At 35.1% G+C, this 17,959-nt stretch overlaps 1 non-coding gene across 1 annotated transcript; it reads left to right on the forward strand.

Annotated features, from left to right (window-relative positions):
- The first annotated feature begins 9,854 nt into the window (after positions 1 to 9,854).
- Trnak-cuu (transfer RNA lysine (anticodon CUU)) lies at positions 9,855 to 9,927 on the forward strand. The gene has a single exon. It is a non-coding gene; the product is annotated as a tRNA-Lys (tRNA).
- Positions 9,928 to 17,959: the final 8,032 nt, after the last annotated feature.

The following is a 17,959-nucleotide window of genomic DNA, read 5'->3' on the forward strand; positions in this document are numbered from 1 at the left end:
TACATTAGTGAAATAAGTAAATTAGTATCAAGATAAGAAGCAAAATAATATATTTAGGAATAAATTTAAAGGACTTGAACTATCTATATAAAGACAACTATGGAAGTTGGAGAAAGAATAAAATATTATGCAGATATAGTAAAGGATAACCCATGTTCTTTTTTTGCAAAATTAATATTGTCAGTAAAACCTCAGTGTAGTTTTATTTTTTATATCCAGGTACCCCCTCATTGTAAAATTCTTCCCTCTACCATGGCATTAAAGAAGTAAAAACAAATACCTCTGTGAAGATCTTATTTGTTTTTTAATCTATGTTCAGCATTTATGGTTGAAAATGGAAATAAGATATGTTTTTAAAACGTTGATGTCTTAAAACATGTTTTCATGTATCCTAGACTGACCTAAGCCTTGCTTTGTCTCAAAGGACAATCTTGAACTTCTGATACTTCTATTTCTACATTTCAAGTATTAGGCTCACAGTTGTCTAGCACTAGAAAAACATTCTAAGATGTGAGATAAATTTCAGCTTATGGAAATCAGATGTTTCTGATTATAAACATAATACCAGTATTAGCAGTAATTATGAGATGACTTTCCTGTTCCAAAGGTCATAGTAAATTCAGGGAGATGGCACACTAGCTAAAGACTATTGTTGCCAAGCCTGATGACCTCAGTTTGGTCCCTAAAACACACTCAGTGGAAGGAAAATTTCCCTCTGCTTCTTCATAAGTGCTATAGTATGTAGACACACACACACACACACACACACACACACACACATGTTCCAACTGTAACACTTTTAAAAATGAATTACACTGCCTGTAAAATTACCACTCTGAATGAACTTGAAAGTTGTGCATCTAAAGTATAAAGGAGTTCCATCCCACATTTCTCCTCCCCAACAGAAGATTTTCTGCAATGTCTGTTACTCTAAAATACAAAACACAAAATGAAGTAGTATTTTTAATTCCAATCGTGTTAACGACCCATTTCTATTTCACCATCATTCATTTAATTTTGCATTTAGGGAGTCATTAGCTCCTAAATGCAATGACAGCTGAATGTAAAGTGTCAGTTAGATGAAGTAGATTCAAAGGAAATGATATTCATTATAATTCTTTGAGATCTGTGTAGAATTTCCAGCTTTCATCCATTAAAAAGACCTAAGCAAACCAAACTAGAAAAGTTACCAGGTTTTATCTGAAAATTGGAAAACCTGTATATTTTGCCTTTGAATCAAGAAAATTAGCATACATGCAAAGCACTCATTCACATAAATAGAACAGTTAGATGTTCTGCAGCTCAATCAATTTGTTGAAAATATATTTTAAAGCATATGAATCTTTTAGTTTTTATTTTATTTACTTATTATTCTTTCATATAATACATAACAACTACAATCTCCCCTTTCTCTCCTCCTTCCAATCTCCCTACCTTACTTCTCCCACAGATCCACTACTTCTCCAATTTCCTTTAGAAAAGAGCAGGCCTTCCAATGATATCAAACTCTCAAGAAATAACAAGATGCAATAAGTCTAAGCATATACCCTCTTATCAAGGCAGTAGCAGAGAAAAGGTTCACCTGAGCTGGCAAAAGAGTCAGAGGCATCCCCACTCCCATTGTGTAGAATCCAACAAAAGCCTCAATCTAAAGAACCACAGGATGTATGCAGATGACCTGTTGCAGACCCATGCAGACTTCAGTCTCTGTGAGCTCCTATGGGCCCTGTTCAATTGAGTCAATGGGCTGTGTTCTCCTGTAATTCTCAATCTGATGGTGGTCTAACTGTTTGCCTGCATGTAGAAGAATGCAAATAGATCCATATTGATCACCCTTCACAAAACTCAAGTCCAAGTCGATCAAAGACTTCAACAGAAATCCAGATACACTGAACCTGATAAAATAGAAAGTGAGAGATTGCCTTGAACACACTGGTACAGGAGACAACTTCCTGAACAGAACACCAATAGCACAGGCACTAAGATTGGCAATTAAAAATAGGCCTTCCTGAAAGCTTCTGTAAGGCAAAGGACACTGTCAATAGGACAAAATGACAGCCTACAGAATGGAAAAAACATCTTCACCAGCTCCCCATCTGACAGATGGTTGATCTCCAAAGTAAATAAAGGATCCAAGAAACTAGATATCAACAAAATAAATACACCTCAAGATTCAGCTATACCACTCTTGTGCATATACCCAAAAGACACCCCATCCTACCACAAGGACACTTACTCAACTACATTTGTAGGAGCCTTATTCATAATAGCTAGAAACTTGAAACAACATAGATGTCCCTCAACAGAAGAATGAATAAAGAAATGAGGTACATTTGGACAATGGAGTATTACTCAGCTGTTATAAATAATGACATCATAAAATATGAAGGCAAATGGATGGAATTAGAAAAAAATCATCTTTAGTAAGGCAACTCAGACCCAGAAAGATAAATATGATATGTACTCATTTATAAGTTGATATTGACTGATAAAAGATAAACATATTACAAGGCATAGATCCAGAAAAGTTAGATAAAGTGGAAAGCTCTAGAGAAGACTCTAGAGCTCCCTGGAATGGGGCAATAGAATAGATTTTGTGGATGGAGTGTGGGTGGGTGGAGATGGCAATAAGGTGGGGAGGGAGGGAAGGAGTGAGAGAGTACTTGGAGAGACAACTGAAATAGGTGGGCATTTAGGGGTGATATGAAAACCTAGTGTAGTGGAAGCTTCCCAGAACTTATGAGGGTGGCCCAATTGAGGACTCCTATTAATGGATAATATGGAGCCTTAACCAACCATCTTCTGTAACCAGGCTAGTTTCCCAGTGCTGGGACTGGGACACCAACACTAGCCACAAAATCTATGACCCCCAGCCTTCCCTGCCTGCAAGGTGCGCTGGGATATTGGTGGTTCAAATCTTGTGGGAGTGTCTAATCAATTACTGGTCTAACCAGAGATCCATACCAGGAGAGAGAGAGCAAATGCCTAACACTTCTTGAATATCTAGAAGCTTTATGGCTGAGAAACCTAGGGTAGAACAAAACATGACTGATAAAGTTAATGAAATAATTCCCAAACATGTTTTGCTATATTCATAAGAGTGTTACCTCAGAGAGGCTTCCTCCAGCAGCTTATGGGAGCCAATACAGAGACCCACAGCAAAATATTAGGTGGAGCTTAGGGAACTCCACAGAAGAGGAGGAGGAAGGATTATAGGAGCCATATGGGTCTTTTGAAAATTATTTCTTTTTTTCCACGGGAACAATGTGGAGAGAATTTTCTGATTCTAAAAACTTGTGCAAGTAGTCTGTTTTTCAAGATAAGGTGGACTTGTGCTGTATCATGTACCATTCTCAGTAAAAGTGATGAATGTACATGAGAAGCAGCACTCTAAACTTGAAGGAAAATAAAGAAAATATAATAACAGTCAGAATTGGGACAAAAGGAATGCCCCAGACATAAACATTGAGGTCAAGATTTGAAGTCAGTTTTCATAATTAAGGCAACAAAAAAAAGTGTTGCCTTGATGGGAGTATCTATGACATTGGATGGGGGCATGAAAGAAACACAATCACTTTCAGACACTTTAGGTGTTAGGGTTAAGGCAATTAATGTTTCTGAAAAGAGTAGGGAGGGTACTTGAAAACTGGAGAAGCAAAACTTGTATGCCAGGGATTTAGAAGTCTGCATGACTAGAAATAAAGTGGACAATGTAGATTAGTACCTTATCTAGCACATCCTAGGAAAAGCACTGCAGAGAACCCCAGAGAACTGTTACAGTTTTACTTCCCTCCTCTGCAAAATGGGAATGAAAGTTTGTTTTGGAATAATCTTTTGGTACACTGTGAAGTGGTATATTTGCCAACACCTTTTGATTGGTTTAATAAACAACTGAATGGCCAATATGTAAGAGGTTAGTTGGGGGAGATTCAAACTGAGAACATGCTGGGAAGGACAGAGTCACAGGGAGTCTCCTGGAGACTCAGAAAAAAGCAAGGTAAATATGCTTTGTGGCATGTGGCAGAGTGTAGATAAGAAATGTATGTTAATTTAAGTTGTAAGAGCTAGTTAGTAACAAGTCTAAGCTATTGGCTGAGCATTTATAATTAATATTAAATCTCTGTGTGTTTATTTGGGAGCCAGCAGTCCCATTTAAAAAAACTGTCTACAAAAGACCACTTAACATTTTCTCAATTAGTTAGTGGAGTATTCATTGCCTGGGAAGTTGATCAATGCAACATTACTTTATTTTTTTGTCTTCTCTTTTATAAAAATCAAATATATTTACTTTAACTCTTGAGTTTCCATAATTTTTCATGTGTCCAGTAATCAAAACACAAGCTCCTTCATATAATTTACAAAAAAAACAGACACAATATTGAAATCTCTACTATTGAATATTGATGATGACTATATGAGAAAAAAATTGTTTTTAGCTTCTTCACTAAAAGTTTAAAATGAGTGCTATTTTAAGGAAACACACATATGCACACACACACAACACATACACATAGATTTCTTTCTATGGCCAAAAATAAATAAGCTGAAGAAAATAAAAAAAATATCTTTGAAAAATGTCTCTAAAAAGTCTAATAGAGAAATTGACAATGTGGTAATACTCTTTTTAGACTATCAAATTTCAGCACCAAGTGATCAAAAACACCCATGTGGATACTGCTTTAAACTAACTCAGAAACAGACAATGGTTCTTTTATAAATTCCTTACTAGTCACTCATGAGACAAATTTAGTAATGCTGCTGAGGAAAAGTCAACATTATATATTAATCACTTATAAATCACATGTATATTTATTTATTTAAAATTCTCTGATCATCCATGCTACTTTTAGCAGTGTTATTACTCTTTCAAGGCCATATATCTTATGCATTATCAAATCAAAGGCTTCATTCCATCAGTCTGCATTGTTCCAACTGAAACTGCTGAAACATAGCAAACTACAAAGTACAAACATAGTAAAAACAACAAACTCTTGAGATGATTCAAAGCATATGTAACCAAAAACATTGTAGTCCTTAAACTCTTAATATTTGCCACAATTAAAAGTAATACATAAATTGACATGGACAGCACTAGATAGAAAGGCCAACTACTCATGTTGCTTGAGTTACAATTGTGAAATTAACATATTAAATCTGTTCTATATTTCTAAAATATTACTGTGGCTGCTGCATTAATTATCAATTTAGGTAATCTAAATTTAAAGGTTAAAATTTCTATGACCACAAATAGAGCTATTTTATTTTTCAAGTTTTGTTATGAAATAAATAAATGAAAACATTTAATTTGCTGACAAAATTTTAATTAATTTAACAAATATGAGATTTCTTTCACAAATGGCAGGATCAATATTCAAACAATTCTTAGGATAGGATAAGCTATAGCATATATTACACTTACAGGAATGGTAAGCTATCACAAATTTTACAATCACAGGAATATAAATGATATAGATAAAAAAAAAAAAACCTAAAATCTCAAATATACTTAGAGCTCAAATCTGAAAACAGTATCATTAACAAGATCTTATTGTCAACTTCTCTAGTCTCATCACTTCATTACTCTTTTTTTATACAATCTTCATACACAGTATCTTTGTTCTATATGTGGTAAATATTCAATAATTTTAGAGACCAACTATATGTGCCCCTTTTATGGAGGTGAGTATCTATGTCTGTGTCAGTTTTTCTACTCTCCAAGTATTATTATGAATTCAATATTGATGACCACTTGTACAGAAACTAACCTCATTTCTTTTGTATGTAAAATTATTTATTTTGTTAGTGCATATATAAGGTGATTAAATTGCTTTGGAATTATTTTTAAAAACTACTCAAGAACATTGAAATTATCTTGACCAACTTAAATTTGGTTTCGGAACCTTCCTTAAGTTTAGACCTACTGGGACCATGATCTTTTCAAGTTCACTATAGACATTGTCATGAAGAAGAAAATAGAAAGTCTGAACAAAAGAACATGAGTCAAATAACAAGGTGGCTCATGATAACCACGCCTGCCCTTCAATACTCCTCAGTCTCAGGCACCAAGACTGATATGCCTTCTGTCAGCAAAGACTGTAGCATTGCATTTGTACTTTTCAAGCTTTGCCTGAATGAAATTATACAAATCTGTAATTGATTTTATGATTAGTATGTTTAAATTTAGATTTAGTGTTACTGGTTTTTGTGTTATTTATTTGTATAGAATTGTATTCATTGCTAGATAATTATATGATATAAAATATTATGCAATTTTTAATATAATTTATAGATGAAACAAAAATCAATAAAAATAGTTCAGATAAAAATTTAAAATATTTAAAAACAATTTATAATACATTTTAATATATAAGTAATATATTAACATTTAATCAAATCTGAATATTAAATATTCATAATTTAAAGCCTGTGAAAGTTGTTAAATCCATAAAACAGAGAACTGACTAAATAACAATGGAACTTTAGTAGAACATTAATAAAAAAAATCAAGCAAGATCAATAAAAGGATATAAATTAACAAAATACATTCAAATAAAATTATATGGTTATCTCCTTAAGGTCACATATCTCCTTAAATTTGTTTAAAATAATTGATCTAAAATTTGCATCAGGATTTAGAACTTTTAATTCTCCACAAAAAAAAACAAAAGACTAAATAAAATATGAAATACTATTCAAACAAAAAAAATCACTCATTGTTATGGGATACCACAAAATGATTAAAGCATAGATCACCAAGAAGTAATAAAAAATGTAAATGTGTAACATTTAAAATCACATCCTCAATATAAATGTGGAAATATCACTAAAAATGAAAAAAAATAGATGCTAGAGAGATGGCTCTGTGGTTAGGAGTATTTGTTGCTCCTCACAGAAATTGTTTTTGGTTCTCAGCACTTACATCAGGCAGCTTATTACTCTGACTACAGAGCATCAGATGCCCTCTTCTGGCCTATGTGGGTTCCTGCATATATGTAGCACAATGTACACACACACACACACACACACACACACACACACACACACACTCTTAAATAGAAATAATTTAATATTTTTTAAATAAATAAAATAGACATAAAAGTCCATATTTTAAAAAAAGTAAACTTTAACTTTTGCTGTGTAATTGATATGACAAGGAGATTGAATATCATTAGACATACAGGAGTGCTGTACAACAAAAAATAAAGCAATTTGCATTAATTAAAATTTAAGAAATACTCCATCCACTAACATTAATATATAAATTCATTTTACTTACAAATGACAAGCTTATCAAAATCAATATTGATCATTGTCTGCACAACAGTCCTCTATCAATTCCAATGTAAATAAATGGAAATCATTATAGATGTCCATGAAATTTTCAAAAACTCAGTTATCATATTTTAAGTAATCTTTTGGTAAAAAAAATTAATGAAACCTACCTTCCTATGGGATAACCCTCTTGTATGCTGTAAAGATTTGTTACTCAACTAGGTTTAATAAAATGTTGATTGACCAGTAGCCAGGCAGGAAGTATAGGCAGGGCAACCAAACTAAGGATGATGGGAAGGAGAAGGGTGGAGTCAGGAGTGTTCAGCCAGATGCACAGGGATTAGGAAGTGAACATGCCATGCTAATAAATGAATTGCTATGTGGCAGAGCATAAATAAGGAATAGGAGTTAACTTAATATGTAAGAGCTAGTTAGTAACAAGCCTGAGCTATTGGCTGGGCATTTGTAATTCATATTAAATCTCTGAATCAATTATTTGGAAATTGGCTTCTGGTTATTTGGGACAGGTGATAGGTACTGGAAACATTCATTTACACTACCTTATTTACTATAAGGATCATCAGAAAACACTAAGGATCAATAGATACCATTAATTACCACATGAATTATATATTTGAGAACAGCAAAGCTATTTTCAATTTTAAGATAAAAACAGGATAAGTTATTTAGGAATTTGGTTAAGTAAAATTTTCTTTTTCTTTTTTATTTATTCTCTCATATATTACATCCTGACCAAAGTTCCCCCTCCATATACTATTCCTAGCCCTTCCCTCCACCTCTTCTCTCCCACAGATCTAGTCCTCTGATATTTCCCTTTAAAAAAAAAAAGAGCAGGACTCCCAGGAATAACCAACAAACATGTCCTAGAAAGATACAATAATACTGGGCACAGCTGCTGATATCATGGTTGGATGTGACAACAAGTGGGAGGAAAAGGGTCCTAAGCATACTGACAAAAGTCAGCAACACCCTACCACAAGGTCCAGCTATTCTACTGTTAGACAAACAACTAGATATATTAAAAAAAATCCATTAAAAATGAGGTACAGATCTAAATAGAGAATTCTCAATAGAGGAAACCCAAATAGCTGAGAAACACTTTAAGAAATGTTCAACATCCTTAGCCACCAGGGAAATGCAAATCAAAACAACCCTGAGATTTCATCCTACCCCTGTCAGAATGGCTTAGAATAATAACACACATGACAACACATGTTGGCAAGGATGTAGAGCAAAGGGAGGACTCTTCCACTGATGGTGAAAGTGCAAACTTGTATAGCCAATAAGAAAATCAATAAGGCAATTTCTCAGAAAATTGCAAATTTATGTACCTCAAGACACAGCTATACCACTTCTGGCCATATGTCCAAAGGATGCTCCATCATGCCAGAACATGAAAATAACCTAGATGTCCCTCAACTGAAAATGAATGATGAAAATCTGGTACATTTACACAATGGAGTATTACTTAGCTGTTAAAAACAATGACCCCATCAAAATTTTCTTAAATCTGTAAATAATAATTGCTATCAAACCTAAATATAGGTCTCAGAAGGGATATGTACACATTAAAGGAAATGTATCCAGAATATAAAATGAATCTTTCACAACATTTAAATGTTGAATGAGATGATGGATTTATTTAATCTAATTTAATACTTATGCTAATATATTGTATCAAAACACTATGATGCAGTACTATCATACACACCTAATTGTAGTTTTAAATGCCAATTAAGATATTTTTAACAGTGGAAGAGTAATAATTACAAAGTAATTAGGAAAACAGTCTAAAGTCTTGGCAATGACTTAAACAGAATTTGTACAAAAAGATAAACAGACATGATTAAAGTATTAAACTTTCCAATAAAAAGTCTTATTGTTTCTCTGTGATATAGGCACTGGAATAATAAAAAAAAATAAGATTTCAAGTCATAAATACTTACAAACTACTGGGACACTAATGTATGTCCATACAAGTTTAAGCTAGGTAATAACATCTGAAATCAGTTTGGAACTTTAAAAAAATTAATAAAAGTTGCCAGGTGGTGGTGGCACATACCTTTAATCCCAGCACTCAGGAGAAGAGCCAGGCAGATCTCTGTGAGTTCGAGGCCAGCCTGGTCTACAAAGCAAGATCCAGGAAAGGCACAAAGCTACAGAGAGAAACCCTGTCTCAAAAAACCAAAAAAAAAAAAAAGAAAGAAAAAAGAAAGAAAGAAAACTAATAAAAGTTGAAAATATGTGTCAAAATAGATTTATTCAGGGGAAGCTGCATGTCCATTACAAGAAAAATAAAAAATTCAGTTATCTTTGTAAAATTAAGCACACACAAAAATGAAGGAACTGGGAGAGCAATTGAAGAAATCCTTTATCCACATAACTATACTGATGAACGTGAGAAATGTATTGAACAACAGAAGTCAGCCAATGACAAAGAAATCATGGTATAAGAACTCTTATTTATGAAATTCTAGGAACCACAACAATTTAATGCTGTCAGAAAACACATTTATAGTTGACTACGTGGAGTGGCCAAAATAATTTCTCCAATATCTGGTGCCCGGCTAGCTCAGTCGGTAGAGCATGGGACTCTTAATCCCAGGGTCGTGGGTTCGAGCCCCACGTTGGGCGCCAGATATTGGAGAAATTATTTTGGCCACTCCACGTAGTTAAAAGGATATTTATTTAATGGCATAACTCACAAATTAAGTGAAAGGTAGGTCGCAGGGTCTGGGGAAGGTGTATTGCAATCCAGCGGTGTTCTCCGGAGCTCTGCACAATCCACCTTCACCGTTCAGCGTCCCAGCACCGAGCGCAAACAGGGAGAGTGCTGGCCCATCCAGCTCTCAGGTCTCCAGGCGCCTCCCCTCGCCCCGCTTCGTAGGTGTGATAGTTGCCAGAGTCTCAATGGGGGTTGGAACTTCCAGATCCAAGCTGGAATGGCTACCCACTACAGGTTCTGTGGGTAGAGATTGAATTAAATGGCCCAAGAGAAATTTCTCTCAAATGAAACTTCTTTTTTTTTTTTTTGAAATTTCAACATACATTTTAATAATGTTAGATAATTTTTTGAATGTTGGTACATGTAATAGGCTTTCTTGTGGGCCACCAACAAGCTTCCAAATTATGACATGGAGACTTATTACTAGTTATGAATGCTCAGCCTTATCAGAAATTTCTTATACCATGACCATATTCTGATTTCACAGAAGTATATAGTATACCAAATCTTAAAATGTATGTCAGTGGCCCATTTTGTAGAAGTAATTTTTTATAAAAAATTAAGAGTAATATAAGACAATAGAAAAATTATTTTTTCTCTTATCACCTGAATAAATTTTCTTTTTTCTGAGATAAAAATGTTCATCCTTTCTTAGCATATTTTTAACAGTTATACATTTAGAAATGTTAAAACAGCCATGCCCTGAGAGAAAATTTTTAATGTATGAATGCTCTGTTATAATGTCAAATTAGGCTGCATTGAAAAATAAAGTACTATAGTTGTGGGTTGCTCAAGGGCTATTTCATAACACAAAAGGGCATTTCCTATTTGCTAGAGGTACTTTTCAGTGGTTTGTGTAGTGAATTGCTTCTATAGTCCCTATTCATAATACAAGTTTTACTCATGAAGTAGATTGGTACTGCCAGGAGCCGACATGTCTCATAGTCATAACAAAAAGAAAAATTTTGTAAGTTATTAAAACATTTTAAATGCCATATTCTGTAGATCTCTGAAGGGTTTGAAAATGACCTGTCTATCTAAAATATATCTGTTCAATCTTGAAAACATACCTAATATGACCACAAGTTCTATTGTAATGTCTACTAACTTTCATTTCTTTTTATCCTAATAGTTGGTAATAATAACATTCAAGGATCAGCAATTGAATTACATTGTTAAATGAACGGTATAAGTACAATATCTTGAACAAGATTAAAAATGTATGTATGATATTTTCTAACAATCTCAATCTCAATATATATAATTTGTATACAATATTAAAAAATCCAATCCAATGTAAGGTATTTAAAACTAGTAATTGTCTTTTTCTTTTTCTTTTGTTTTTCCAGAGATGAAAGCCCAAGAGGTCAGAGCTAAAAACATTCACTGCTGCTGTTGTCATCTTCAGCAAGAGAGCTACCAAATACATCACATTCAGGGGCTTATTCTTAATTTAAAATGTCTGGCCTTAGCTTGGCTTTTTTCTAGCCAACTTTCCTTAACTTTAAATTAACCCATCTACCTTTTGCCTCTGGGATTTTTCCTCTTCTTACTTCTGTATATCTTATTTTTACTCTTACTCTGTGACTGGCTGGGTGGCTGGGCAGCTGGTCACTAGCATCCTCATCTCCTTGTTTTCTCACTTTTTCTTCTTCTCCTACAAGATTTCTCTTATTTATTCTCTCTGCCTGCTACTTATCCTATCTCTTGCCTCACTATTGACTATTCAACTCTATTAGAACATCAGGTATTTTAGACAGGCACAGTAAGACAGTTTCACAGAGCTAAACATGCAACATAAAAGAATGCAACACATCTTTGCATCATTAAATAAATGTTCACATAAGAACCTAATGTGCTTAACTACCTACTAATCCTCTTTGCTGCCCTAGACAATTTTACTTTCACTTTCATATATATATATATGCATATATATAGGCATATATATAGCATAATATAGGCATAATCTAGCAACCATAAATTAAAGAAAACATGAAATGTTATCTCTGTCTTGATATGACTATCTTCATTGCATCCATTTTCTATAATGACATAACTTTATTATTTGTTTTCATAGATTGTTGATTCTTTTGTATTCTCACTTGGTTGAAAGTTTCATCATGAACAGAATTTCACCTAGAAAAGGTGCATTCATGTAAATAAATAAATTGATTTTCCTCATATTATTCTAGTATAGTAGTATGCTTGGGCTACCATATTAAAATACCACTATCTATATGCACTGAGTACCAATAATTTATTTGTTTTTATTTTTCTTGATTCTTTTTTCATTATTTTATTCATTTTACATCTGGGTACAGTTTCCCTTACCTCTTTTCCTCCCAGTTTGTCCCCATCATCTTCCCTTTGTTCCCACTCCCCAATACACTCATCCCCCATTCATGTTCAGGAAAGGGCAGCTCTCCTATGGATATCAACAAAACAAGGCATATTAAATTTCAGTAAGACTAAGCACCTCCCCAGGTATTAAGGCTGGGCAAGGTGACCCAGTATGAGGAGTAGGGTTGCAATAGCCAGTAAAAGAGTCAGACACAGCCCCTGTTACCATTGCTAGAAGTCACACAAGAAACCAAGCTATACAACCATAACTTATATGCAGAGTGTCTACATAAGTTCCATGCAGGCTCCCTTGTTGTCCGTTCAGTCTCTTGTGGTATCTTTGACCCATCTGGCTCCTACAATATTTTCTTCCCTTCTTCTGCAGTACTCCTCAAGCTCTGCCTTTTGTTTGGCTATGAGTCTGCATCTGTTTCCATCGGTTGCTGGATGAAGCCTCTCTGATGACAATTGAGCTAGGCACCAACCTATAAGTATAGTAGAGTATCATTGGGCATCATTACATTGACATTTATTCCTCTAGTCCTCTTTGGTGTTATACTGTGTCTCACAGTCATCCAACCTGTGGGGTCTGGTGTCCCAGGGTGTGTCTGGTGTGGGCAAACTCTCATGAAATGGGTCTCATGTTGGACCAGCCATTGGTTGGCCACTCACTCAAACTCTAGGCTACCCTTAACCCAGCATGTACTACATGCAGGACAGACTATAGGTCAAAGTTTATGTGGCTTGATTGGTTTCTAACTCCCTCCACTTGAAGTCTTGCCTGGTTATAGGAGATGGCCAGTACATATTTAAGATTATTGTCATTTTGCATATTGCACTATACATTCCTACATCTGCTATAAATATGTTGTGTATTGTCACAATTTTGAAGTCATTGTCCTTTTCCATACATTTGCTTATAGACTGTTTACCTTTTTTACATGAAGCCTTAGTCCTTATGTTATTTCAGTAGAGAAGACTTATAGATTTATAGTCACCTATGCTTGTCATCTCTATAGTTATATTAGTTATCTAGACTTACAGATACATAGGTCAGATGGATAGATAATCTTCAAACACTTCATAAACCTAGAGAATATGGCATTTAAATAACTTAGAATTCTTTTGACAGGAGACACAATTGCTCCTGGCAGCACCAATTTGATCCCGAGAGAATGTTGGGCTTCTAAGACATTTCCATTTGGAAGACTGTCTTCTTGGCACAAAATGGCCTATTGGGCAAAGAACTGCCCTTGCCTTAACTGCTGACAATACGAGTGCTGTCCTTCTGGACAAGCGGGACACAAAGAAAAATGACATCTAAACTCTGCCAAGAGAGGGTAAGATGGTCTCCCAGAATTCCTGCTTCTGAAAATGGTCTGTCAGATACTCTAAGCCTATAGACAATTTGAATGCACCAACAATGCTGAGAAACATTAGGTGACTGTACAGGCTGCCAGCTGTCTTGGTCTACTCTTACAAGATTCCCGAAAGTTGTTTGCATCCATCTTCCATTTCTCGGGTATCATTGTATTCCTTCTCAGATCTTTTATGGGATTAAAGACTAGCAGTTATAGTTACAACTATATGTATATATAAGATAAAACATATTAAGTATTAGATTCAGGTTCTTTAGGATAGGACACCTTTTGGAATGATCTTTGTAACATTCCATTTACCCATACTCTAGACTTCCCTGAATTTTAATATGTGTTTCTTGCTTGATATTGTTCACATTGGTTGTAGTTTCATCTTATCTAGGTCATTATCTCTCATTATCCCTCATTACTCCTGGACAATATTTGATAACCATTCCTTTGTATATAGTCTTGTATTAGAGTAGAACCTTCCTATTTAGACAAAAAGGGGAGATATAGTGGGTAGCCATTCCAGCTTTGACCTGGAAGTTCTAACTCCCAATGTTGTAATGGTCACGCCTATAAGGTGGGGCTGAGAGAGGATGCTGAAGACCCAAGTTCCAGATGCAGGGGCTCTCTTGGTTCCTGGACCCTGGACACTGGAGGTAGACTGAGCAGAGTTCTCCAGAGAACACTGCCTGACTGTGATACACCTTTCCCAGACCCTGTTATCTGTCCCTGCATTTGTAAGTTGTCCCACTAAATAAACCTCCCTTTTAACTATGTGGAGTGGCCTTAATAATTTCACCAATACACACATTGCATCCCTACTGCAATTTCCCCTCCCTTTATTCTTCCCTGCCCTCTCACTTCTCTCCCAGATCCACTCCTACTCTGCTTCCCTTCAAAAAAGAGCAGGTCTCACAGAGATATCAACCAAACATCGCATAACAAGTTACAATAAGACTAGGCACAAACCCTCATATCAAGATGTACAAGGAAACTCAATAGGAGGAAAAGGGTCCCAAGAGCAGGTAAAAGAGTCAAGGACACTCCCATTTTTAGGAGTCCCACAAGAACACCCAGGTACACAACTATAATGTATATACAGAGAACCTAGTTCCAACCTATAACAAGGTCTGTGTTTGTTACTTCAGTCTTTGTAAATTCCTATGAGCCGTGCTTAGTTAATTCTATGGACTGTGTTCTCATGATGTCCTCAAACCCTCTGGCTACAGAAATACTCCATTCTAAGAGGTTTCCCTGGCTCCTCCTAGTGCTTGGCTGTTGTTCTCTGTATCTGCTTTCATCAGTTGCTGGATGATGCTACTCTGATGACAATTGAGCTAGGCACTGATCTATGAGTATAGCAGAATGTCATTAGAAATCATTTCATTGATTTTTTTCCTAGTCATGTTCTACCCTAGGTCTCTGGCCTATCCATTCTCTGGTTCCTGACAATTCAGATAGTGTCAGGCATGTGCTCCTTCTCTTGTCATTGGCCTTAATTTGGGACACTCATTGGTTGGCCACTACCAAAATTTCTTGACCTCCATGAAACCAGCACATCTTGGAGACAGTAGAGATTGTAGGTCAAAAATTTTTGGCTGGGTTGGTGTCCAAGTCCCACTGTTGGAAGACTTTCCTGGTTTATTGAAAGTGGCTGGTTCTGGTTCCACATCCCTCATTACTAGAAGTCTTCGCTAGGGTCACTCTTGAGGATTCCAGGGAATTTTCATTGCACTGTTTCCACATTGCTCTCTAAATGCCCCCCGCCAATTCCAGTTGTCTCTCCCAGTACTCTCCACCTCCACCTGATTCCTACTGTTCCTATGCCCATACTTCCCCAGTCCAGTCACAAAATCTATTCTATTCCCCCATTCCCCCTTTCCAGAGAGGATCATGTGAACAATCATTGAGCTCCCCTTGTTATTTAACCTCTCTGGGTATGTGGGTTGTAGCATGATTAACATTTACTTAACAAATATATATATATATATATATATATATATATATATATATATATATATATATGTGTGTGTGTGTGTGTGTGTGTGTGTGTGTGTGTATGACATGTGTATTATATATTATATATTATATAATGTTTGCCTAGGCTACTTAACTCAGGATATTTTTTTCTAGTTCCATCTGTTTGCCTGCAAATTTAATTTTTTTTTATTTTGAAACAGCTGAGTAATACTCCATTGTGTAATATTACCATACCTTCTTTATTCATTTTTTGGTTGAGGGATATCTAGGTGGTTTCCAGATTTTTCCTATTATGAATAAAGCCACTATGAACATAGTTCTTAAGCTCACATTTTCTGAATCTAGTGTCATAAAGCTACCTTATATTTCCCCTTTGAAAATATTTTTCACTCATATATTTGTCTCAATATTTTCTTTCTTTTTCATTTCTGCATTTATTGACCCTCATGAATTTACTTGATACAACATAATAATCCAATACAGCAAAAAACACTGGTGAGCAACATTAATTCAATTTCATCTTTATTTACCTATTGTGTTATAATATATACATATTCCAAGGGCTCAGATGTGAACAACTAAGTGTATGTAGAATTTTCAGCTTACTACTCTGTTCAATATTCATGAGTTTTATACATGATAATGAGTATTGCACAGTTAAGAATAAAGTGTGTGGTAACAAAAAGGAGTACATATAAGAACAGGTAACAAAAAGAGAAAATATTTCATATTTTTATCATACCCTTAAAAATACTTAAGCTTAAAAACAAATGTGAATAATTATAGGGAAATATTGACACATCTTTCCCAAAGACAGAATGCTTTCTTTATGAATGCTATCATTTGTTTCCTTAATTACTGTAGTCAGTGTGGGATGTTTTATCAGCCACTTTTTTCTTCTTGAAGTTCAGGCACTATAGCATAAATAGCTCTGCAAGGACCTTGAGTGATTTTTCAGCCCTTGGAGAAAATGGACAGCATCTTTATCTTGCCATTTTTAGTCTTAACAATGTGGCTTTGACTGAAAATTTAACTTTAAATCCCTTTACAAATATTGAACAGTACCTAGCCCTTCAAAATCCAAGTAAAAATTTTAATTATGTTGAATTGTGGTTATACACCTGCCCAGGTCTTACCGTTTCTTACTTTTATGCCCAAGCACATTAACCTATTTTATTAAAGCACATTTCAATTATTTCAACTCTCAATATCCAGTGTTCATTCTAGTAATGTTTGTGCTTTAATTCCTTGTTGTTAAAAGTATAACAAAAACTCATCATTAAATAAACCCAAATCAGCTGCTATTTTATCTAATTTGCTTTATGATGATGTCCCCAGTTACTTCCATATTTACTAAGGACTACAAGTTTGGAAGCCAAGTATATTCATTTTCTCAAGCAGAACGTATTCTCTTCAATGACAATGAGTGACATCTGGATTCTTGAGAGATCTGTAGCAAGCCAAAACAAAATGTAAATAAATTTTTAAAAAAATTAAACTAAAGCAGGAAAACAAAATTTCTAATTGGTTAGCACTATGATATACTGCTGATTAAAATTTGACTACTATTTATTGTATAAAACTGAAATAATATTACATGGGAATACATTCTGTATGTTCATTTTCACTGTATTCATTTGAAGATAAACAGTATTCTGATATTATAATTTAGCAAGTTAGTCCTTGAGCAGACCATTCTTTTTAAATCTTTTTATTCACTTTACATACCAACCACAGATGCCCCTCTCATCTCTTCTCCTGTTCCACCCTACCTTCCCTCCCCCTTCATCCCCTCATCCACTCCTCAAACAGGGGAAGTTCTTCCATGGGGTGACAGCTAAGCCTGGTACATTCGCTGAGGCAGGACCAAGCCCCACTCTGCTTTATCAGGGGTGAGCAAGGTGTCCAACCACAGGTAATGGGATCCAGAAATCCAGTTCATGCACCAGGGATAGATCCTGATCACACTGCCAAGGACTCCTCACAAAGACCCAGCTACACAAATGTCTCAGATATGTAGAAGATGTAGACTGATCCCATGCAGGTTTCACAGCTGTCAGTCTCAAGTTCATGAGTTCCTTTGACCTTTATTCAGTTGTCTCTGTAGATTTCCCCATCATGATCTACACACACACACACACACACACACACACACACACACACACACACTCATGTAAGCCCTCTTCCCTCTCTTCAATTGGACTCCCAGAGCTCAGCCTGGTGCATGGCTGTGGATCTCAGCATCTGCTTCCAT

Source organism: Peromyscus maniculatus, chromosome X (assembly GCF_049852395.1).
Source record: "Peromyscus maniculatus bairdii isolate BWxNUB_F1_BW_parent chromosome X, HU_Pman_BW_mat_3.1, whole genome shotgun sequence".
Lineage (NCBI taxonomy): Eukaryota > Metazoa > Chordata > Mammalia > Rodentia > Cricetidae > Peromyscus > Peromyscus maniculatus.